Source organism: Neofelis nebulosa, chromosome 6 (genome assembly GCF_028018385.1).
Source record: "Neofelis nebulosa isolate mNeoNeb1 chromosome 6, mNeoNeb1.pri, whole genome shotgun sequence".
Taxonomy (NCBI): Eukaryota; Metazoa; Chordata; class Mammalia; order Carnivora; family Felidae; genus Neofelis; species Neofelis nebulosa.
In genome coordinates this window covers 4788715-4813474 of record NC_080787.1, presented here as the reverse complement: position 1 = coordinate 4813474, position 24760 = coordinate 4788715, and positions in this window count along the sequence as shown.

Genomic DNA, 24760 nt, shown 5'->3' with positions numbered 1-24760 from the left:
TACAAAATCTAACAGGACACCTAAAGGAAATAGAAGCAGAACAGCAAAGACACCCCCCAAACCCAGAAGAAGAAGAGAAATAATAAAGATCAGAGCAGAAATAAACAATATAGAACCTAAAAAAACTGTAGAGCAGATCAATGAAACTAAGAGTTGGTTTATTGAAAAAATAAACAAAATTGATAAACCTCTAGCCAGGCTTCGCAAAAAGAAAAGGGAGATGACCCAAATAGATAAAATCATGAATGAAAATGGAATTATTACAACCAATCCCTCAGAAATACAAGCAATTATCAGGGAATAATATGAAAAATTTTATGCCAACAAACTGGACAACCTGGAAGAAATGGACAAATTCCTAAGCACGATGCAATTCCAAAACTCAAACAGGAAGGAAAAGAAAACTTGAACAGACCCATAACCAGCAAAGAAATTGAACTGGTTATCAAAAATCTCCCAAAAAATAAGAGTCCAGGACCAGATGACTTACAGGGGAATTCTACCAGACATTTAAAGCAGAGATAATACCTCTCCTTCTCAAGCTGTTCCAAAAAATAAAAGGGAAGGAAAACTTCCAGACTCATTCTATGAAGCCAGCATTATTTTGATTCCTAAACCAGATACCCAGCAAAAAAAGAGAGCTAAAGGCCAATATCCCTGATGAATAGGGATGCAAAAATTCTCAATAAGATACTAGCAAATCAAATTCAACAGCATATAAGAAGAATTATTCACCATGATCAAGTGGGATTCATTCCTGGGCAGCAGGGCTGGTTCAACATTCACAAATCAATCAATGTGATACATCACATTAATAAAAGAAAAGATAAGAACCATATGATCCTGTCAATCGATGCAGAAAAAGCATTTGACAAAATTCAGCATCCTTTCTGAATAAAAACCCTCGAGAAAGTCGGGATAGAAGGAACATACTTAAATACCATAAAAGCCATTTATGAAAAGCCCACAGCTAATATCATCCTCAATGGGGAAAAACTGAGAGCTTTCCCCCAGGTATCAGGAACACGACAGGGATGTCCACTCTCACCGCTATTGTTTAATATAGTGTTGGAGGTGCTAGCATCAGCAATCAGAAAACAAAAGGAAATCAAAGGCATCAAAATTGGCAAAGATGAAGTCAAGCTTTCACTTTTTGCAGATGACATGACATTATACATGGAAAACCGGATAGACTCCATCAAAAATCTGCTAGAACGGATACGTGAATTCAGCAAAGTCACAGGATACAAAATCAATGTACAGAATTCAGCTGCATTCTTATACATTAATAATGAAGCAACAGAAAACAAATAATCTGATCCCGGGGCGCCTAGGTGGCTCAGTTGGTTAAGCGGCCGACTTCGGCTCAGGTCATGATCTCACGGTCCGTGAGTTCGAGCCCCACGTTGGGCTCTGTGCTGACAGCTCAGAGCCTGGAGCATGTTTCAGATTCTGTGTCTCCCTCTCTCTGACCCTCCCACGTTCATGCTTTGTCTCTGTCTCAAAAATAAATAAACATTAAAAAAAAAAAAAGAATCTGATCCCATTCACAATTGCACCAAGAAGCATAAAATACCTAGGAATAAACCTAACCAAAGACGTAAAAGATCTGTATGCTGAAAACTGTAGAAAGCATATGAAGGAAATTGAAGAAGATATAAAGAAATGGAAAAACATTCCATGCTCATGGATTGGAAGAATAAATATTTTTAACATGTCAATACCACCCAACGCTATCTACACATTCAATGCAAACCCAATCAAAATTGCACCAGCATTCTTCTTGAAGCTAGAACAAGCAATCCTAAAATTTGTAAGGAACCACAAAGGACCCTGAATAGCCAAAGTAATTTTGAAGAAGTGGGAGGCATCACAATCCCAGGCTTTAGCCTCTACTACAAAGCTGTAATCATCAAGACATCATGGTATCGGCACAAAAAACAGACACACAGACCAATGGAATAGAATAGAAATCGCAGAATTGCACCCACAAATGTATGGCCAACTTATCTTTGACAAAGCAGGAAAGAGTATCCAATAGAAAAAAGACAGTCTCTTTAACAAATGGTGCTGGAAGAACTAGACAGCAACATGCAGAAGGATGAAACTAAACCACTTTCTTACACCAGTCACAAAAATAAACTCAAAATGAATAAAGGACCTGAATGTGAGACAGGAAACCATCAAAACCCTAGAGGAGAAAGCAGGAAAAAACCTCTCTGACCTCAGCGGCAACAATTTCTTACTTGACACAAGCCCAAAGGAAAACCGGGATGCAGCGGTTTTGATGTATTTTCTTTTGGTCTTTTTGCTCTTGGCCTATATGAGTCCATATTACAAAATTGGAGTTGCATTGTATATTCAATTGTGTATGCTAGAAACCTCCTTTACTCTTTAGAGTGTTCCTTTGGGTAATTATTTTAATATACTGTAGCATTTGATTTGTTGGTAGCTCTTTAGAAAATTTTCTGACTATAGTCTTATGTGAAATTGATCTGTAGTTTTTTGAAATGCTTTTTTGGTCAGGTTTTGGTATTAGTGTTTTACAGAAGCATTTGAATCTGTATGTGTATATATGTAGGTACTATGTGATGGGTTATGTAAAGTAGGAATTATCAGTTGGAAATTTGAAAGAGCTAATACATTGAAAGAACTAATAAATTATTTGCTCAGGTAATCTGTTTTACTTTTCTGTTTTGAAAAATATCAAACATGTTAAAAGTAGAATAGTACAGTCACCCCTGTATAACTGTCAGATTTAAGTTAGTAATTTTTTTCAAACTTGCTTCAGTGATATTTTTTGAGGTTGGTTGTGTTTTGCTGATCTCAAGCAGTGAGTCTAAAGTGCCATGACATTTCCCCCCTATATACATTAGTATATGGTTCCCACCCAAATAAGGACATTTACCTGCATAACCACAATGCTATTATTACAGCCAAAATAAGTTTCAGTAATTTTTCAATATCCTCTAATTCCCATGTCATACTCAAATTTCCCCATTTACCCACCAACTTTCTTTATAGTTGGTTTGTCCAAATCAAGATTCAAATAAGGTCCAAGCATTTCATTTTTTTTTAAGTCTCTTAAGCCTCTTTTAGACTAGAATACCCTTACCTTTGCTACCTTGACTTTTTGTTTTCCCCCATGTAATTGATATGTTGAAGACATGAGGCTGTTTGTCCTATAGGATATCCCATACTCTGGATTTGACTGATTACTTCCTCATGGTGTTATTTAATTTATTTTAGTTTCCAGTGTATTGCTTGGACTTATTTGGACATTAGATTTGGTTTTCAACATTTTTGGTCATATATGGTACTGTGTACTCCTCAGGAGGCCTTTAGTGTCTGCATGTTTTTCCTGTAGAGACACTGTGATGGATCAAGTGGGTTCCCCAGTGGGGTGGGTATTGGTATTTGTATCGATTAGAATCAACCAAGGGAAAAGATGCATGAGGCACAGTCCAGGGAAGTTCTGTGCATGGAGTGAAAGTTGCCCTCTCACGGTCGAGTCATAAACAACGTTGATTTACCTGGTATGATGTGAGTCAGTGTACATGGAGTATTGCCTACCAGAGAATCTCATCCAAGCCTTGGTGTCCAGAGTTTTTATTAGAGCTCTGTCACATAGACGTAGTTGACTGCTCCAATGGCTGACCTCCATCTAGAGGTCCCTCTGGAGGTCAAGCTGATATGGAGTGACCCAAAGTCTTCACTGTAAATTACGTTGTTACACTATCTGGTATAGCTCAAGGCTCCCAAGTAAACAAAGATACTTTTATCAGGTAAGAATTTGAAAAGCTTAGAGGTAACCTCTCAGAAGCTAAAGACAAAGGCCAGACCTCTTTTTGGATAAGATTAAATTCTTTAGTATACGATTATATTAATATGAAATATTATATATGCATTTGCCTAATATATTATACATCATATTCTTTTTAAACTTTAGAAATTTTGATTTTGGCATTTCTCTTGTAAGCAACATATGGTAGAATTTTTATATTTTTATACCAGTTTGGGAGTCTTTGCCTTTTAATAGAAAAATTTAAGCCATATACATTTATCCTAACTGACATTTTTGTCTTTTTGTTTTTATTGTTCTATTATATTTTTCGGTTTTTATTTTTCCTTCTGTGCTATATAGACCATGTTGTTGCAATGGGAATTAAAAGCAAAAATGTACTACTGGGACCTCATGAAGATAAAAAGCTTTACACTGCAAAGGAAACAACAATACTAAAAGGAAGATGTCGGAATGGGAAAAGATATTTGCAAATGACATATCGGATAAAGGGCTAGTATCCAAAATCTATAAAGAGCTTGCCAAACTCCGCAGCTGAAAAACAAATAATCCAGTGAAGAAATGGGCAGAAGACATGAATAGACACTGCTCTAAAGAAGACATCCACATGGCCAAAAGGCACATGAGAAGATGCTCAATGTCGCTGCTCATCAGGGAAATACAAATCAAAGCCACACTCAGATACCACCTCTTACCAGTCAGAGTGGCTAAAATGAACAAATCAGGGGACTATGGATGCTGGCGAGGATGTGGAGAAATGGGAATGCAAACTGGTGCAGCCACTCTGGAAAACAGTGTGGAGGTTCCTCAAAAAATTAAAAATAGATCTACCCTATGACCCAGTAATATCACTGCTAGGAATTTACCCAAGGGATACAGGAGTGCTGATGCATAGGGTCACTTGTACCCCAATGTTTATAGCAGCACTTTCAACAATAGCCAAATTATGGAAAGGGCCTAAATGTCCATCAACTGATGAAGGGATAAAGAAATTGTGGTTTATATGCACAGTGTATACTACATGGCAATGAGAAAGAATGAAATATGGCCTTTTGTAGCAACATGGATGGAACTGGAGAGTGTTATGCTAAGTCAAATAAGTCATACAGAGAAAGACAGATACCATATGGTTTCACTCCTATGTGGATCCTGAGAAACTTGACAGAAGACCATGGGGGAGGGGAAGGAAAAAAAAGGTTAGAGAGCGAGGGAGCCAAAACATAAGAGACTCTTGAAAACTGAGAATAAACTGAGGGTTGATGGGGGGTGGGAGGAGGGGAGGTTGGTTGAAGGGTATTGAGGTGGACACCTGTTGGGATGAGCACTGGGTGTTGTATGGAAACAAATTTGACAATAGGTTTCATATTAAAAACAAATAAATACAAATAAATAAATATATAAAATGAGTCTCTTGTAGGCAGCATATAGCTGGAGCTTGTTTTTAATCTATTCTGACAGCCTGTGTCTTTTTATTGTTTAGTGCATTTACATTCAGAGTAATTATTGATAGATATTATTTATTATCATTTTATTCCTTGTGTTTTTAAATTGTTTTTGGTGATCTTTTTCTGTTCCATTCTTGTCTTTGTGTCTTTTGGTCTTTCTTTTCTATCCAAAAAGTCCCCTTTAGTTTTTCTTGTAGGGCTAGTTTAGTGGACATAAACTCCAATATTTTTTGTTTGTGTGAGAAAGTTTTAATCTCTCCTTCTATTCCAAACGATAGCCTTGGTGGATAGAATATTCTTGCCTCCAACTTTTCCCCATTCAGCACTTTCAGTATATTTTGCCACTCCCTTCTGATTTCCAGTTGTTTTTTGTTTTTTTTTTTTGAGACATTTGAACTTATCCTTATGGGTCTTTCCTTTTAATTTAGGGACTACTTTTTTCTTGCTGCTGTAGACTTTTTCAATATATTTTACAAATCTCATTAGAATATTCTTTTGTTTTTGTTTTTAATTTAAGTTTATTTTTGATTTTTTTAAAATTTACATCCAAATTAGTTAGTATATAGTGAAGCAATAATTTCAGTAGATTCCTTAATGACCCTTACCCATTTAGCCCCTCCCCCCTCCCACAACCCCTCCAGCAACCCTCAGTTTGTTCTCCATATTTATGAGTCTCTTGTTTTGTCACCTTCCCGTTTTTACATTATTTTTGTTTCCCTTCCCTTATGTTCATCTGTTTTGTCACTTAACGTCCTCATGTGAGTGAAGTCATATGATTTTTGTCTTTCTCTAATTTAATTTAGCCTAATACCCTCCAGTTCTATCCATGTAGTTGCAAATGGCAAGATTTCACTAATTTTGATTGCCGAGTAATACTCCATTGTATATATATACCACATTTTCTTTATCCATTCATCCATCGATGGACATTGGGGCTCTTTCCATACTTTGGCTATTGTTGATAGTGCCGCTGTAAACATGGGGGTGCATGTGTCTCTTCAAAGCAGCACACCTCTATCTCTTGGATAAGTGGCTAGTAGTGCAATTGCTGGGTCGTAGGACAGTTCTATTTTTAGTTTTTTGAAAAATCTCCATACTGTTTTCCAGAGTGGCTGCACCAGCTTGCATTCCCACCAACAATGCAAAAGAGATCCTCTTTCTCCGCATCCTCGCCAGCATCTGTTGTTGCCTGAGTTGCTAATGTTCGCCATTGTGACAGGTGTAAGGTGGTATCTCATTGTGGTTTTGATTTGTATTTCCCTGATGATAGTGATGTTGAGCATTTTTTCATGTGTCGGTTGGCCATCTGGATGTCTTCTTTGGAGAAGTGTCTATTTATGTCTTTTGCCCATTTCTTCACTGGATTATTTGTTATTTGGGTGTTGAGTTTGATAAGTTCTTTGTAGGTTTTGGATACTAACCCTTTATCTGATGTCACTTGCAAATATCTTCTCCCATTCCATCGGTTGCCTTTTAGTTTTTCTGATTGTTTCCTTTACTATGCAGAAGCTTTTTATTTTGATGAGGTCCCAGTAGTTCATTTTGTTTTTGTTTCCTTTGCTTCTGGAGATGTGCTGAGTAACAAGTTGCTGGGGCCAAGTCAAAGAAATTTTTGCCTGCCTTCTCCTCGAGGATTTTCATGGCTTCCTGTCTTACATTTAGGTCTTTCATCCATTTTGAGTCCATTTTTGTGTATGGTGTAAGAAAGTGGTCCAGGTTCATTCTTCTGCATGTCGCGGCCCAGTTTTCCCAGCACCACTTGCTGAAGAGACTGTCTTTATTCCATTGGATACTCTTTCCTGCTTTGTCAAAGATTAGTTGGCCATATGTTTGTGGATTAATTTCTGGGTTGTCTATTCTGTTCCATTGATCTGGGTGTCTGTTCTTGTGCCAGTATCATACTGACTTGATGATTACAGCTTTATAGCATAGCTTGAAGTCCGGGATTGTGATGCCTCCTGCTTCGGTTTTCTTTTTCAAGATTGCTTTGGCTATTTGAGGTATTTTCTGGTTCCATAAAAATTTTAAGATTATTTGTTCTAGCTCTGTGAAGAATGCTGGTGTTACTTTGATAGAGATTGCATTGAATATGTAGATTGCTTTGGGTAGTATGGACATTTTAACAATATTTGTTATTCCTACCCAGGAGCATGGAATCTTTTTCCATAGTTTTGTGTCTTCTTCAATTTCTTTCACAAGCTTTCTATAGTTTTTAGTGTATAGATGTTTCACCTCTTTGGTTAGATTTATTCCTAGGTATTTTATGGTTTTTCGTGCAACTGTAAATGGGATCGATTCCTTGATTTCTCTTTGTGTGGCTTCATTGTTGGTGTATAGGAATGCAACCGATTTCTGTGCGTTGAGTTTATATCCTGCAACTTTGCTGAATTCATGAATCAGTTCTTGCAGTTTTTTGGTGGAATCTTTTGGGTTTTCCATATGGAGTATCATGTCATCTGCAAAGAGTGCAAATTTGACCTCCTCCTGGCCTATTTGGATGCCTTTTATTTCTTTGTGTTGTCTGATTACTGAGGCTAAGACTTCCAATACTATGTTGAATAAGAGTGGTGAGAGTGGACATCCCTGTCTTTTTCCTGACCTTAGGGGGAAAGCTCTCAGTTTTTCCCCATTGAGGATGATATTAGCATTGGGTCATTCATATATGACATTTATGATCTTGAGGTATGCTCCGTTTATCCCTACTTTCTTGAGCGTTTTTTATCAAGAAAGGATGCTGTATTTTGTCAAATGCTTTCTCTGCATCTATTGAGAGGATCATATGGTTCTTATCTTTTCTTTTAGTAATGCGATGTATCCCACTGACTGATTTGCGAATGTTTAACCAGGCATGTAGCTCAGGAATGAATCCCACTTGGTCGTGGCGAATAATTTTTTTAATGTATTGTTGGATTCAGTTGGCTAACATCTTGTTGAGGATTTTTGCATCCATGTTCATCAGGGAAATTTGTCTATAGTTCTCTTTTTTAGTGGGGTCTCTGTCTGGTTTTGGAATCAGGGTAATGCTGGCTTCATGGAAAGAGTTTGGAAGTTTTCCTTCCATTTCTATTTTTTGGAACAGTTTCAAGAGAATAGGTGTTAACTCTTAAACGTTTGGTAGAATTTCCCTGGAAAGCCATCTGGCCCTGGACTCTTGTTTTTTGGCAGAATTTGATTACTAATTCTGGTTCCTTACTGGTTATGGGTCTGTTCAAGTTTTCTATATCTTCCTGTTTCAGTTTTGGTAGTATATACGTTTCTGGCATTTTTCCATTTCTTCCTTATTGCCCATTTTGTTGGCATATAATTGCTCATAATATTCTCTTATTATTGTTTTTATTTATGTTGTGTTGGTTGTGACTTCTCCTCTTTCATTCTTGATTTTATTTATTTGGGTCCTTTCCTTTTTCTTCTTGATCAAACTGGCTAGTGGTTTATCAATTATGTTAATTCTTTCAAAGAACCAGCTTCTGGTTTCCTGGATCTGTTCTACTGGTTTTTTTTTTGGATTCGATAGCATTATTTTCCGCTCTAATCTTTATTATTTCCTGTCTTCTGCTGGTTTTGGGTTTTATTTGCTGTCCTTTTCCAGCTTTTTAAGGCATAGGGTTAAGTTGTGTATCTGAGATCTTTCTTCCTTCTTTAGGAAAGCCTGGATTGCGATATATTTTCCTCTCATGACCGCTTTTGCTGCATCCCAGAGGTTTTGGGTTGTGGTGTTATCATTTTCATTGACTTCCACATGCTTTTAAATTTCTTCTTTAACTGCTTGTTTAGCCCATTCATTCTTTAGTAGGATGTTCTTCAGTCTCCAAGTATTTGTTACCTTTCCAAATTTTTTTCTTGTGGTTGATTTCGAGTTTCATAGCATTGTGGTGTGGAAATATGCACGGTATGGTCTCGATCTTTTTGTAGTTACTTAGGGCTGATTTGTGTCTCAGTATATGGTCTAATCTGGAGAACATTCCATGTACAGTGGAGAAGAATGTATATTCTGCTGCTTTAGGATGAAATGTTCTGAATATATATGTTAAGTCCATCTGGTCCAATGTGTCATTCAAAGCCATCGTTTCCTTATTGATTTTTTGATTAGATGATCTGTCCATTGCTGTGAGTGGGGTGTTGAAGTCTCCTACTATTATGGTATTACTATCGATGAGTTTCTTTACGTTTGTGATCAATTGATTTATCTATTTGTGTGCTCTCACATTTGGCACATGAATGTTTACAATTGTTAGGTGTTCTTTGTCTATAGATCACTTGACTATGATATAATGCCCTCTGCGTCTCTTGATACTGTCTTTATTTTAAAGTCTAGATTGTCTGATATAAGTATAGCTACTCTGGCTTTTTTTGTTGACCATTAGCATGATTGATGGGTCTCCATCCCCTTATTTTCAATCTGAAGGTGTCTTCACCTTCAGAAGTGCCGCTGTAAAAAGTGGGTCTCTTGGAAACAGCATAGAGATGGGTCTTGTTTTCTTATCCATTCTGTTACCCTATGTCTTTTGATCGGAGCATTGAGTCCATTGACGTTTAGAGTGAGTACTGAAATAGACGAATTTATTGCCATTATGATGCTTGTAGAGTTGGAGTTTCTGGTGGTGTTCTCTGGTCCATTCTAATCTTTTGTTGCTATATATATATATATTTTTTTTTTGTTTTGTTTTGTTTTTCCCATCTTTTCTCCCCTCAGAAAGTCCCCCTTAAAATTTCTTGCAGGGCTGGTTTAGTGGTCACAAACTCCTTTAATTTTTGTTTGTCTGGGAAACTTTTTTTTTTTTTTAATTTTTTTTTTTCAACGTTTTTTATTTATTTTTGGGACAGAGAGAGACAGAGCATGAACAGGGGAGGGGCAGAGAGAGAGGGAGACACAGAATCGGAAACAGGCTCCAGGCTCCGAGCCATCAGCCCAGAGCCTGACGCGGGGCTCGAACTCACGGACCGCGAGATCGTGACCTGGCTGAAGTCGGACGCTTAACCGACTGCGCCACCCAGGCGCCCCTGTCTGGGAAACTTTTTAATCTCTCCTTCTATTTTGAATGACAGGCTTGCTGGATAAAGAATTCTTGGCTGCATATTTTTCTGATTCAGCACACTGAATATATCCTGCCACTCCTTTCTGGACTGCCAAGTTTCTGTGGGTAGGTCTGCTACAAACATGATCTGTCTTCCCTTGTAGGATAGGGACTTTTTTTTCCCCTAGCTGCTTTCATGATTCTCCTTGCCTGAGTATTTTGTGAATTTGACTCTGATATGCCTTGTTGATGTTCGGTTTTTATCGAATCTAATGGGAGTCTTCTGTGCTTCCTGGATTTTGATGTCTGTGTCTTTCCCCAGGTTAGGAAAAGTTTTCTGCTATGATTTGTTCACATAACCTTCTACCCCTATTTCTCTCTCTTCCTCCTCTGTGACCCCTATGATTCTGATGTTGTTTGTTTTTAATGAGTCACTGATTTCTCTAATTCTTAAATCATGCTCTTTTGCCTTAATCTCCCTCTTTTTTCTGCTTCGTTATTTTCTATAAGTTTGTCCTTTATATCGCTGATTCTCTGTTCTGCCTCGTCCATCCTTGCCGCCGCTGCATCCATCCGTGATTGCAGCTCAGTTATAGCATTTTTTCATTTCATTCTTGCTATTTTTTACTTGTTTTATCTCTGCAGAAAGGGCTTCTAATCTATTTTCGACTCCAGCTAGTATTCTTATTATTGTGATTCTAAATTCTGGTTCAGACATCTTGCTTGTGTTTGTGTTGGTTAAATTACTGGCTGTCGTTTCTTTGTGCTCTTTCTTTTGGTGTGAATTTGTGGGGGGCCGGGCCCCAGTGCCAGGCTGAGACCAGGTCGAGCAATGTTCCCTGGTGACTCAGCCAACCCAGTGGTTCCCCCTCCCATTCATGTGGGAGGCCGGGCCCTGGCACCAAGCTGAGACCAGGTCGAGCAACGTTCCCTGTTGACTTAGCCAACCCAGTGGTTCCCCCTCCCATTCCCCCACTTTCAAGGGCATAGGAAAGCCTTGTCAAGGCTGAGAAAGTTAATTCCTGAAGCCTGTGGTTTGCAGGTGTTGGCAGTAATGCTACCTCCCTTTTTCTACCCCGAGTCAGATAGAAACAAACATGGGAATTGTGTTTAGCTAGCAATCTTACCAACAAGGTCTTGTTGTGACCCGTCTAGAAAATGCACAAGAAACACAGAACTAAATGTTTTGGTTGGCAGCGATCATGTGAAACCTGTTTATTCTTAGAATGATCTGATCCATAAGAGTCTTATATTATAAAAGATTGTGTACAGCAACAATAAAGCCATCACTTGGGCCATCAGCCCAGGGGACCCTCCTGTTCCCAAACTTTCTCTTCTCTCTTTTTTTTCTTGCATTCCCCTACCCTCAGGACCCTGACCTCAGTGTTTGTCGAGCCAGTCGCAACAGAATTCCCTTGTTTTGTCATTTTGAAGGGAGAAAAGAAATTAATAAGGTATAAAATTTGAAATGAAAACAATTAAAATTAAAAGAATATTAAAATTAAAAATTGAAAACACACACAGACAAAAATGGAATAGATGACGCTAGATCCTAGGTGGTCTGGGATCTGGGTGTAGAAAGTGGTTTGACAGGTTAGAGAAACAAACAAAACAAAACAAAACAAAAAAAGTGGGGAGGGGATAAAAAAAGGGAATCATTTGAGAATTTGAAAAAATGAATACACTAAAGTAGACTAAAATACATAAAAGTAGAGAATATAGTAGAAAAAAATATAGAAAAATATTTTTAATAACAATTAAAAAGAAATATGAATTTTTTCATTTTTTGTGTTTAAGAAAAAAAAATGAAAAAGTGAAAAAAGATAAAAAAGAAAAAAAAGACAAAAAAAGAAACTTTTGAAAATTTTAAAAAGTGAATACAGTGTAGTAGACTGAAGTAAAATGATGGGAATAAGATAGAATTTGAAAAAAAATTATGTAAAATAAAAATATAGTAATAAAAATTAAATAAAAATATTTTGAAAATAAATTGAATGTAAAAATGAAGTTTTTCTCTTTCTGCATTCAAGAAAAAGAAAAGAAATGAAAAAAGAGAAAAAAGGAAATTGTTTGAAAATTCGAAAAGGTGAGTACACTGAAGTAGACTAAAATAAAATAATGGAAGTAATGTAGAATTTGAAAAAAATTACAGAAAAGTAAAAAATATAGTAATAAAAATTAAAGACAGATATTTTAAATAAAGCTTGAAGATAAAAATGAGTTTTTTCTTTTTCTGTATTCAAGAAAAAGAATTGTAAAAGAGAGAAAGGAAAAAAGAGAGAAAAAAATTGAGTAGATGAACCTGCTAACAGATTGAAGTAGGACTGAAACTACTTCGTTTTCCCTAGAGGTCAGTCCATGTAGCTCTTTATAGTCCATAAATTAAGCCTGCGGTGGGGTTTGTGTTCTTGAAGAGCGAAGTTGGCCCAGTTGGGCAGGGCTCGGTGTAACAACTCCGCTCTCCCCTAGATGGCGCTGCCAGCCTACTGGGGTGGATTGTTGCTGTGCTCATTGGTGCTCATATACATGCGCAGGAGCGGTGAAACCTGGAGCCACCCAGCCACCTAAACTGTTCTCCCGGATTAGCAATCATGCACCTGTCCTCTGTCTTCTGCTCTCTTTCACTCCCCGCTTTTTTACTCTATGTGACCAGGCCCCAGGCAGCGCCTCTCTCCTGAGTTTTGTCTCAGATGCAGCTGTTTTCCCCCACCCCTTACTTCTGAAGGACTGCATCTTTGACCTGTTCTGCCCCTCTGTGGGAGGGTCTCACTGAGCAATGGCCGAATGTCCCCTGCACCCAGGTATGCCCACTGGACCCTGCTGTTGCCGGTGCCCCAAGACTATGGCCAGGTGCCAGCCCGCCCCCCCAAAAGATCATGAGACAGTGTAGCCTCAGCATTTCAGGGACCATGGAAAATCGCAACACACATCTGGCACCAGGCTTCACCCTCAGCAACTTTCCCCCAGCATCAGCAAATGTGGCATCCTTCCGGGGTCTGCTGGGACCAGGTGGCTTCAACAGTCTCTACCAAATGTCCTGCCAGCAGTGGAACCGCTTTTCCCTGTGTGGCCTGAGAACCTGCCGGACCCCACTCTGTTCCTGGGGATTCACCCTTCCCACTAGAGCACCGCCAGGTATCGAGCTGCGGAGTTGCAGCCTTTGCGCTCCCCTTGTTTATGGTCTTAATGGGATATAAATCCTCTCCTTTCTGCTTTGTCCCTTTTTAGTTTAGTCCGCGCGGCTGTTTCCAATTTTCCACCTTCTCTCCAGCTGCTTTTGGGGGGGGGGTGCTATTCCCATGTGCTCCCCCCCCCCAGTCTCCATCCTCTCTCCACTGACAAAGGGGGTTCCTTACCTTTTGGGGCTTCTTGCTCCCCAAGTTCAGCTCTTTGTGTCACATACCTGGTGATGGTGCAGGTTGTGCAGATTATTGTGTTAATCTTCCAATCGGTTTTCTAGGTATGTAGGATGTTTTAATGTTGGCCTGGCTGTATTTTATGGACGCAAGACACACAAAAAGCTTCCATGCTGTTCCGCCATCTTGGCTCCTCCCCTCCTTAGAATATTCTTGGTGTTGGTCTGCTTTTGTTCTTCTTCATGGCAGTTCTCTGTACCTCCTTGGTCCGGATGTCCTCCTTGATATCCTGGCCCAAATTAGGGAAGTTTTCAGGTATTTTTTCCTCAAATAAATTTTCTGCCAACTTTACTCTCTCTTCCTTTTCAGGGACTCCTGTAATATGTATGTTATTATGTTGATGGAGTCACTGAGTTCCCTAAGTCTATTCTTATGTTCCATAATTATTCTTTCTCTCTTTGTTCAGCTTCATTATTTCGTACTCTGTACCACTTTTTCATTCCTCTGCTTCTTCCAGCTTTGTGTTCATTTCATCCAGCCTGTTTCTAATCCGTTATTGCGTTTTCTTTTCTGATTCTTTTTTTAAACTCCTTTATCTCTGTGGTAAGGGTGTCCTTGAAGATTTCCCTCCTTTTATCAAGCCCAGCTAGTATCCTCAGGATTTTTGCTTCCAGTTTTCCAGCAGGCATGTTACTTATATTTGTTCCACTAGATCTCTGGCCATGACCTTATGTTCTTTCATTTAGGGTGAATCCTTCTATCTTGGCATTTTTGTCTAAGTCTCTACCTTCTTCTCTGTGTTAGAAAAAACAATTATATTTCATGCTCCTGAAATTAGTGGCTTTATGAGGAAGAGGTCATATAATGTCCAGGGCTTGGCAATTCAGGGAGTGTCTCTGGTGTATTCTGCATGCACTGTGGGTGTATTTTGGCTGCTCTTTCCTTCAGGCCAGTCGTCTTCAGAGCCTCTCCTTGCCTGCAGTAGGTAGTGTTTGGTCCTTGGCCAGAGTGTGGTGAGTTTTAACTAGGTGTTCTCTGGTCTGCTTGTGAAATAAGACCTGATACTACTTCCAGTTGACCTGAATCCATATAGAACTCTTTGGAGAGAGATGTGGTGTGGGTGAGGTTTCTGCTGGTGTTCTGGGCAATGGGCCCACTATGCTGAGACTGAGACAAGCTTGACAAAGAAAGGTGGTGCTGCCAGAGAGTAGCACTGTGGGACTTGGTGTATGAAGGTTAGGCAGCCAGTGTGGGCACTGTGCTCCATGCAGTTCACGGTGGTGTGCTTATGCTAAGGGTCAGGGGAGGAAATACTGCCAGCCAGCTTCTTTACTTCCAGAGAGGGGTCTCCATGCCTACTTTTCTCAGGGAAGCACTCAGACAACAGTGAATAATCTCCATTCTGTGTGTCCCAGGAATTGTTCAGATGGCTATTTCCACATTGCTAGCCTTAACGTTGTTTGCCTGCCCTCTCTTCAGGAGCGACGCAGTGCCCTCTGGGTTCTGTCTCAGCCAAGTCTGCTGACTTTCAAAATTACATGGTGTAGGGGTGTGAAGTGGACAGGGGTCTGCACTGGTCTTCTGTGGGAAGGGCCAAGCGAGCTGGGAATGAGGCAAGCTTGACCAAGAGGGGAACTCACACAAGCGCAGAGGGGTGTAGGACTTGGTGTTATCAAGGTAGGCAGTCAGTGTAAGGGTGGAACTGCCCTCCGCAGGTGACTACATTTCTGTGCTGGGCATTGAGGGGGGAAAATGGTGCCAGCAGGCCCCTTTGTACCTGAAGAGGTATCTCTGTACTTGCTACCTCCAGGGACACTCTCTAAGAAGAGTGAACAATCTCATTGTGCTCCAGGCATTCCTCATATTGCTGTTTCCATGCAGTCTGCTCCCCAGTTTTTTCCTTGCCTTCTCTCCAGGCAGAGTGCAGTGTTCTCAGGGCTTTACCCCAGCCAAGCTTTTAAAACTTTAAACCTTTAGAACTCCAGTCTTTAAGTCCTGCTGGTTGCAAGAACTCATGAAAATCATACCCCATTGTTTTGTCAGCCAATGGATTTTGGGATATGTTCTCCTGTGAGTTCTCCTATGTGCCCATCTCTCTCGCCTTTCTCCAGGACCAGGACTCAATCCTCTCCACAGCATCTGCAATCTGTTTCTCCCCCAAACCATGTCTCACACTTCCTACCTTCTTTGATGTGGCTTCTTCTCTCCCTTTTGTTGTGGAATTTGTTCTGACAGTCTTCAGGTTGATATCTGGGGTATTTAGAATGATTTGATAGATATCTAGTTGTTTGTGGGATGAGAGGAGGCTATAGTCCTCCTGCTCTTCCACCATCTTCTCTCTCTCTAGGAGCAGTGTTTTAAAGAAAGTCTTCAAAGCAAAGAGAGCTCTACCACAGTAAATATTTTCCATAATACAATGTGGGGTGTTGAGATTCCCTCAGAGAATTGAATGGGGGCTTTATTCAATTTTTGCTGGGCATTTATGTGACAATTAATTCTAGAAATGCCAGAAGTCTGGATGAATTAGCATCTTAAAGGTGACACAGAGATACACAAGTACGTCCATTCTATAATGGAGTCAGTGTCAGACAAAAGTGTGTATATGTGCATCTGATCTCTAGCAACTGTTGCACTATAACATCCATCAGCATGAGAATGGAGTATTAGAGCTCCTCTAACTTTATACCATTTATGATAGGTTTTTGTTCAACAAGTGAGAGAAAATGAAACATGATTCTAAATGAAACCAATTATAGTCAAGATGATATTTCAATTTCTTACATATTTGTGAATCTTTGAATTTGAAAAATTTATTGTTTAGATTATAGTCTTCTAAAGAGTTATTGGAAGAATTAGCCACTAACGTGCTCAGTGAAGAACCTTAGTATCTATTTCTCATTGTGGGTTTCTTAGTGCATCATTCGTCAAGCTGTGATGTGTACCTCAGTTGAAAGGGATGCTTTTGGGGCATCTGGGTGGCTCAGCCGGTTATGCGTCCAACTTCAGCTCAGTTCATGATCTCATGGCACATGGGTTTGAGTCCTGCGTCAGGTTCTGGGCTGACAGCTCAGAGCCTGGAGCCTGCTACAGATTGTGTGTCTCCCTCTCTCTCTGCCCCTCCTCCACTCATGCTATATCTCTCTCTGTCTCAAAAATAAACAAACATTAAAAAAATAAAAAAAAAATAGAAAGGTTTGCTTTTATTTGAAATGTAAGTCACTGTGAATTTCCTGGTCTGAAACTGGTCATTATAAACAGGCTTGCTGGTTAATTTGATCCAATCAGAGGTAAACTTCTTGCATAAAAACCTGGAGGTGACCTTATGAAAAATAACTATGGAGTAAAAATATTGTATTGTGTGTGTCTTTCCACACTGAGTATGTGTAACTTTAATAGATACTCTTTTACTGGGAGTTTAGTGGGCTGGCAGGAATATTTGTTGCCCAAGCTGAGGGCCAACCTTACAAAAAGATAAATGTGTTGGGCAAAACATGATTCATGAGTACAATATCTAAGAAAGTGGATGGCTTAGTTTCTAGAATTATTAAGGCCCTGGGGATTGGCGACCCCTGAAGGTATATAATATCATGATGATGCAGGCCATAGTGGTATATTTGGAAATTTCCTAAGACACGTTCCCTGAAGGCTTGGATATTCTGTTTAACTTATCTCTATTGTCCTTCAGTTAAAAAATACATCATTTGAATGAGTACTGAAAAACAATGCGGAAGGAAAACAATCCAGAAGGAAAATATGAAAACTTCAAAGTTTTATGGTTACAAGAAATAAAATATAATTCAATTTATTTATATACTTGTTGCTGGGAAGAATGAGAGTCAATAAAGGACTTGCAGAGGAACAATTTCAATAAATTAGTATAAAATTCTGGATGGAAAGAGTAATGGAAATATTATTTTAAGGAGAAATTTCAATTGTTAGAGAAGAGCTACGTAATGTATTTTTTAAAAGATTTTTTAACACTTTTAAAACTTTTTATTACAGATACATTGTAACATGTTCAAAAGTACACAGATGAGTATAAAGAACCATGGATCCATCACCTAGTTTCAACAATTATCATCATATGGCTATCTTAGCTTATGTTAAGAAAAACCCAAATATTATCACATTGGACTTAGTTGCAAATCATTTGTAAAGAAAAATAACTTCTCCTTTACCCACTATTTGAGTATTCCCATAATGTGATTCATTCAGGAAAGACACAATAAATATTTATTTCTTTCCACATTTTATATCAAATTTTCAGATAAAATTTATTGTTTTACAAACTTCCAAATTTGATCAGTAAGGTTTTTTTGAAAATCATAAATTTATTTATTTTCAATATAATTTTTTTTCAAATTGGTTTCCATACAACACCCAGTGCTCATCCCAACAAGTGCCCTCCTCAATGCCCATCACCCACTTTCCCCTCTCCCCCACCCCTATCAACCCTCAGTTTGTTCTCAGTATCCAAGAGTCTCTTATGCTTTGCCTCCCTCCCTCTCTCTAACTTTTCTCCCTTTCCCCTTCCCAATGGTCTTCCATTAAGTTTCTCCAGATCCACATATGAGTGAAAACATATGGTAACTGTCTTTCTCTGACTGACTTATTTCACTTAGCATAATACCCTCCAGTTAGATCCAGGTTGCTGCAAATGGCCAGATTTCATTTTTGTCATTGCCACGTAGTATTCCATTGTATATGTAAACCACATTTTCTTTGTCCATTCATCAGTTGATGGACATTTAGGCTCTTTCTATAATTTGGCTATTGTTGAAAGTGCTGCTATAAACATTGGGGTACCTGTGCCCCTATGCATCAGCACTCTTGTATCCCTTGGGTAAATTCCTAGCAGTGCTACTGCTGGGTCATAGGGTAGATCTTTTTTTAAATTTTTTGAGGAACCTCCACACTTTTTCCAGACTGGCTGTGCCAGTTTGCATTCCTACCAACAGTGCAAGAGGATTCCTGTTTCTCCACATCCTCTCCAGCATGTATAGTCTCCTCATTTGTTCATTTTAGCCACTATGACCATTGTGAAGTGGTATCTGAGTGTGGTTTTGATTTGTATTTCCCTGATGATGAGTGATGTTGAGCATCTTTTTATGTGTCTGTTGGCCATCTGGATGTCTTCTTTAGAGAAGTGTCTATTCATGTTTTCTGCCCATTTCTTCACTGGATCCTGTATTTTTCGGGTGTGGAGTTTGGTAAGCTCTTTATAGATTTTAGATACTAGCCCTTTGTCCAATGTCATTTACAAATATCTTTTCCCATTCTGTCGGTTGTCTTTTAGTTTTGTTGGTTGTTTCCTTTGCAGTGCAGAAACTTTTTATCTTCATGAGGTCCCAAGAGTTCATTTTTGCTCTTAATTCCTTTGCCTTTGGAGATGTGTTGAGTAAGAAGTTTCTGTGACTGAGTTCAAAGAGGTTTTTTCCTGCTTTCTCCTCTAGGGTTTTGATGGTTTCCTGTATCACATTCAGGTCCTTTATCTATTTTGAGTTTATTTTTGTGAATTGTGAATTGTGAAAGTGGTCTAGTTTCATTTTTCTGCTTGTTGTTGTCCAGCTCTCCCAGCACAATTTGTTAAAGAGACTGTCTTTTTTCCATTGGATATTCTTTCCTGCTTTGTCAAAGATTAGTTGGCTGTACATTTGTGGGTCCAATTCTGGAGTCTCTGTTCTATTACATTGGTCTATTTGTCTGTTTTTGTGCCAATACCATGCTGTCTTGATGACTACAGCCTTGTAGTAGAGGCTAAAGCCTGGGATTGTGATGCTTTCCACTTTGATTTTCTTATTTAATATTACTTTGGCTATTCATGGTCTTTTGTGGTTCCATACAAATTTTAGGATTTCTTGTTCTAGCTTCGAGAAGAATGCTGGTGCAATTTTGATTGGGATTGCATTGAATGTGTAGATTGCTTTGTGTAGTATTGACATTTTAACAATATTTATTCTTCCAGTCCATGAGCATGGAATGTTTTCCCATTTCTTTATATCTTCTTCAATTTCCTTCATAAGGTTGGTATAGTTTTTAGCACACAGATCTTTTACATCTTTCAGTAGGTTTATTCGTAGGTATTTTATGCTTCTTGGTGCAATTGTGAATGGGATCAGTTTCTTTATTTGTCTTTCTGTTGCTTAATTATTGTTGTATAAAAATGAAACCGATTTCTGTATGTTGATTTTGTACCTTGCTACTTTGCTGAATTCACGTATCAGTTCTAGCAGACTTTTCGTGGAGTCTGTTGGGTTTTCCATGTATAGTATCATGTCGTCTGTGAAAAGTAAAATTTGATGTCTTCTTTCCAATTTGGATGCCTTTTATTTCATTTTGTTGTCTGATTGCTGATGCTAAAGTGTTAAACAACACTGTTTAACTGATTGCTAATGCTAAACTGTTAAAGAACACTGTTTACAGACCGTTAAACAGTGATGAGAGTGGACATCCCTATCGTGTTCCTGATCTCAGGGGGAAAGCTCTCAGTTTTTCCCCATTGAGGGTAGTATTAGCTGTGGGCTTTTCATAAATGACTTTTGTGATGTTTAAGTATTTCCTTCTATCCTGACCTTCTTGAGGGTTTTTATTAAGAAAGGATGCTGAATTTTGGCGGATGCTTTTTCTGCATCTATCATCAGGATCATATGGTTCTTATCTTTTCTTTTATTAATGCGATGTATCCCATTGATTGATTTGCAAATATTGAACCAGTCCTGCAGCCCAGGAATGGATCCCACTTGATCATGGTGAATAGTTCTTTTTATATGCTGTGGAATTCCATTTGCTAGTATCTTGTTGAGGATTTTTGCATCCATATTCATCAGGGATATTGACCTGTAGTTACTTTTTTGTTGGGTGTCTGTCTGGATTGGGAATCAATGTAATGCTGGCTTCATGGAATGAGACTGGAAGTTTACCTTACCTTTCCATTTTTTGGAATAGTTTGAGAAGGATATGTATTCACTTTGCTTTAAATGTCTAGTAGAATTCCCCAGGGAAGCCCTCTGGTCAGGACTTTAATTTGTTGGGAGATTTTTGATAAATGATTCAATTTCTTCACTAGTTATGGGTCTGTTCAAATTTTCTGTTTCTTCTCATTTGAGTTTTGGTAGTGGGTGGGTGTTTAGGAATTTGTCCATTTCTTCCAGGTTGTCCAATTTGTTGGCATATGATTTTTCATAGTATTCTATGATAATTGCTTGTATTTCTGAGGGATTGGTTATAATAAATCCATTTTCATTTGTGATTTTATCTATTTGGGTCATCTCTCTTTGCTTTTTGAGAAGCCTGGCTAGCAGTTTATCAATTTTGTTTATTTTTTCAAAGACCAACTCTTGGTTTCATTGATCTGTTCTATTGTGTTTTTGGATTCTGTATTATTTCTGCTCTGCTCTTTATTATTTCTCTTCTTCTGCTTGGTTTTGGGTGTCTTTACTGTTCTGCTTCTATTTCCTTTAGGTGTGCTGTTAGATTTTGTAATTGGGATTTTTCTTGTTTCTTGAGATAGGCCGGGATTGCAATGTATTTTCCTCTTAGGACTGCCATTGCTGCATCCAAAAAGGTTTGGATTGTATTTTCATTTTAATTTGTTTCCACATATTTGTAAATTTCTACTCTAATTTCCTGGTTGACCTATTCATTCTTTAGTAGGATGTTCTTTAACCTACCTGCTTTTGGAGGTTTTCCAGACTTTTTCCTGTGGTTGATTTCATTTCATAGCAGTGTGATCTGAAAGTGTGCATGGTATGATCTCAATTCTTTTATATTTACTTAGGGCTGTTTTGTGACCCATATGTGATCTATCTTGGAGAATGTTCCATGTACACTCGAGAAGAAAGTATATTCTGTTGCTTTGGGATGCGGAGTTCTAAATGTATCTGTCAAGTCCATCTGTCCAATGTATCATTAGGGCCATTGTTTCTGTATTGATTCTCTGTCTTGATGATCTGTCCATTGTTGTAAGTGGAGTATTAAAGTCCCGTGCATTCTTACCAGTAAGTTGCTTATGTTTGTGATTTATTGTTTTATATATTTGGGCACTACAAATTCGGTGCATAGACATTTGTAATTGTTAGCTCTTCCTGATGGATAGACCCTGTAATTATGATATAATCCTCTTTTTCATCTCTTGTTACAACCTTTAATTTAAAGTCTAGTTTTTTCTGACATAAATATGGCTACTCTAGATTTCTTTTGACTTCCAGTAGCATGATAGGTAGTTCTCCATCCCATTACTTTCAATCTGAAGGTGCCCTCAGGTCTAAAATGAGTCTTGTGTAGACAGCAAATAGATGGGTCTTGGGTTTTTTTTTTTTTTATATCCATACTGATACACTATGTCTTTTGATTGGAGCATTTAGCCCATTTACATTCAGTGTTATTATTGAAAGATAAGGGTTTAGAATCCTGTGTTCTCTGTAGGTTTCATGCTTGTAGTGATGTCTCTGGTACTCTGTGGCTCTTGCAACGTTTCACTCACAGAGTCCCCTTAGAATTTCATGTAAGGCTGGTTTGGTGGTGATGAATTCCTTCAGTTTTTGTTTGTTTGGGAAAACTTTTATCTCTGTTTCTATTCTGAATGACAGACATGTTGGATAAAGTATTCTTGGCTGCATATTTTTGCTGTTAATCACATTGAAGATTTCCTACCATTCTTTTCTGGCCTGCCAAATTTCAGTAGATAGGTCTGCTACTACCCCTATGTGTCTACCTTTGTGTGTTAAGGCCTGTTTATGCCTAGCTCCTTTCATAATTCTCTGTAACCTTGTATTTTGCCAGTTTCACTATGATATGTCATGCAGATCGATTCAAGTTATGTCTGAAGGGAGTTCTCTGTGCCTCTTTGATTTCAATGCCTGTTTCCTTCCCGAGGTTGAGGAAGGTATCAGCTATGATTTGATCAAGTATACCTTCATCCCCTTTCTCTTTCTCTTCTTCTTCTGGAAGTCTTATGATATGGATATTGTTCCATTTGGTTGAATCAATTAGTTCTCTAATTCTACTCTTGTGGTCCTGCATTTTCTCATCTCTCTTTTTCTCAGCTTCCTCTTTTTCCATAATGTTATCTTCTAATTCACCTATTCTTCCCTCTGCCTCTTCAATCCGTGCTGGCACTCTGGCTGCCTCCATTTTGAGGTATATATAAATGGAGGTATATATAAATATACCTCATTTATAGCATTTTTAAATTCATCATGACTATTTTTTAGTCTCTTGATCTGTAGCAATAGATTCTCTACTGTCTTCTATGCTTTTTTCAACCCCATTGATAAATTTATGACTTTTATTCTAAATTCTTGTTCAGTTTTGTTGCTTAAATCTGTTTTGATCAGTTCTTTAGCTGTCACTTCTTACAGGAATTTGTTTTGAGGAGAATTCTTCCATTTCTTATATGCTCTGCATCTGCAAGCACTGCTATATTAAAGGGAGGGCATACTGTGTCCAGGGCCTGGCCCTTCAGGAGGTGTTTTTTGGAGAGTGTTATTTGCTGTCTGTTATTGTTACTTTGGGTATTTTATTTCCCTACTCATAGTGATGTTTTGGACCCTCCACCAGGTGTTCTTTGAGTTGTTCCTGAAGTAGCCCTGTAAAAGAAAACAAACAGACAGACAAACAGGAAAAAAAAACATGCAAACAAGAAATAAATCAAACAAACAAACAAACAAAAAAAAACTAAAAAGAATCCAAAAGCAAAAAACCAGAAACACTGGCTACAAGTAAGGAACAGGGTGGAGGCGGTGGTGATGGAAGATCACATACAGAGAAATGACAGTAGTGGGGAGAAAGAGAAAAGTAAACATTGACCAGGCAGAGAGACTAAAAGGCTTAATCCAGAGAGAGATAAAGGAAAATAAGGAAGGAGGCAGGGATAAAGAAACAAAGATAAAGTTACCCAGATGGAGAAACTTTATGGCTTGGTTATTCCAGAGAGAGAGAGAAAGGAATGTAAAGAAGGTGTAGAACATGTATCAAGAGAATGGATTAAATATGTCTGTTTAAACAAACCAATAACCAGAGTAACCAGTCTAGAGGAGGGAAGAGATAAGAAGGAGAAATGGGGTGGAGAATATATCTATATATCAAGAATTGTGCTAGAATTAATCCAGGCAATGCAGCAGTGCTGGTCTCGAGGAGGGGTCCATCTGGTTCCACAGCATCTATCCCACTCCAGTAGATAAGCAGTTACCTGGTGCAGAAGGGTGTGGTTTGGTGTAGGCTGGTCCCGCCTCCACTGTGGGCCCCTCACACCGATCCCTGAAGTCCCATATTGGTGGTGGTGGGAGAAAAATGGCGACCCCCCAGTCTCTTCTCCACGACTTGGTGCCCAAATTACTCCTTTGGAGCCATCCTCACTGTGCTGCAAGTACAGATGAGGCTGTCTGTCTCGCTTTGCCAACTCCTTTGCCCCAGCACTTGGATGTGAATTAAACTCCCGCTCTGTGTGCCGTGGTACTGGGGAAGCACCTCCCGATAAGAGGTCCTAGCTGGTTTTGTCCTGCGCTGCAGCCCTTCAGGGGAGGGAACCAGCTTCTGCACCCCTGTGTACTGCACCCTTGTGTACTGCACCCCTGATATACCACTGAACCTGGAGGTGGCTCCCCTCCTCCACATGTGTGTGTACAGGGCAATCAGCACCAGTCCGAAGATGGAATCTTCAGTTAGAGATGATCTAGCCTGCAGTTAGAGATGGGATCCCTCTCTGTCTTAGTCCAAGGTTTTTTTCTCTTGTCCAGATATAGTCCTACACTTCCCTAGCTGCTCTTTCTCTTCCCTTTGTGTCTCCTCAGAAGGGGATCCCTCCCCTCTGTGCCTAGGCAGCCTGTTTTTTCTCCCCCAGTTTGCAATCGCCCACCTATGGTCTCTCAGGTTGTCCTGGTTTCTCCGTGGTATACTCAGTCTCTTTTCCTCCCAGACTCTTGGGGTTCAAAGTCCTTTGACCTCAGCTCTTCATTGTTTGGAAGACACAGGAAGTACGGATCCCCCTACTTCTCTGCCATGTTGGCTGTCCCTCAGAAATCATAAATTTAAACATATTGTGTTTCAATCATTATTCTTACTGATGCTAATTGCCTCCACTTTGGGAAGTAGACACCCCTTCAATATGGTTCCTAATTTCCTTATTCCCTCTTTCCTTCCTTC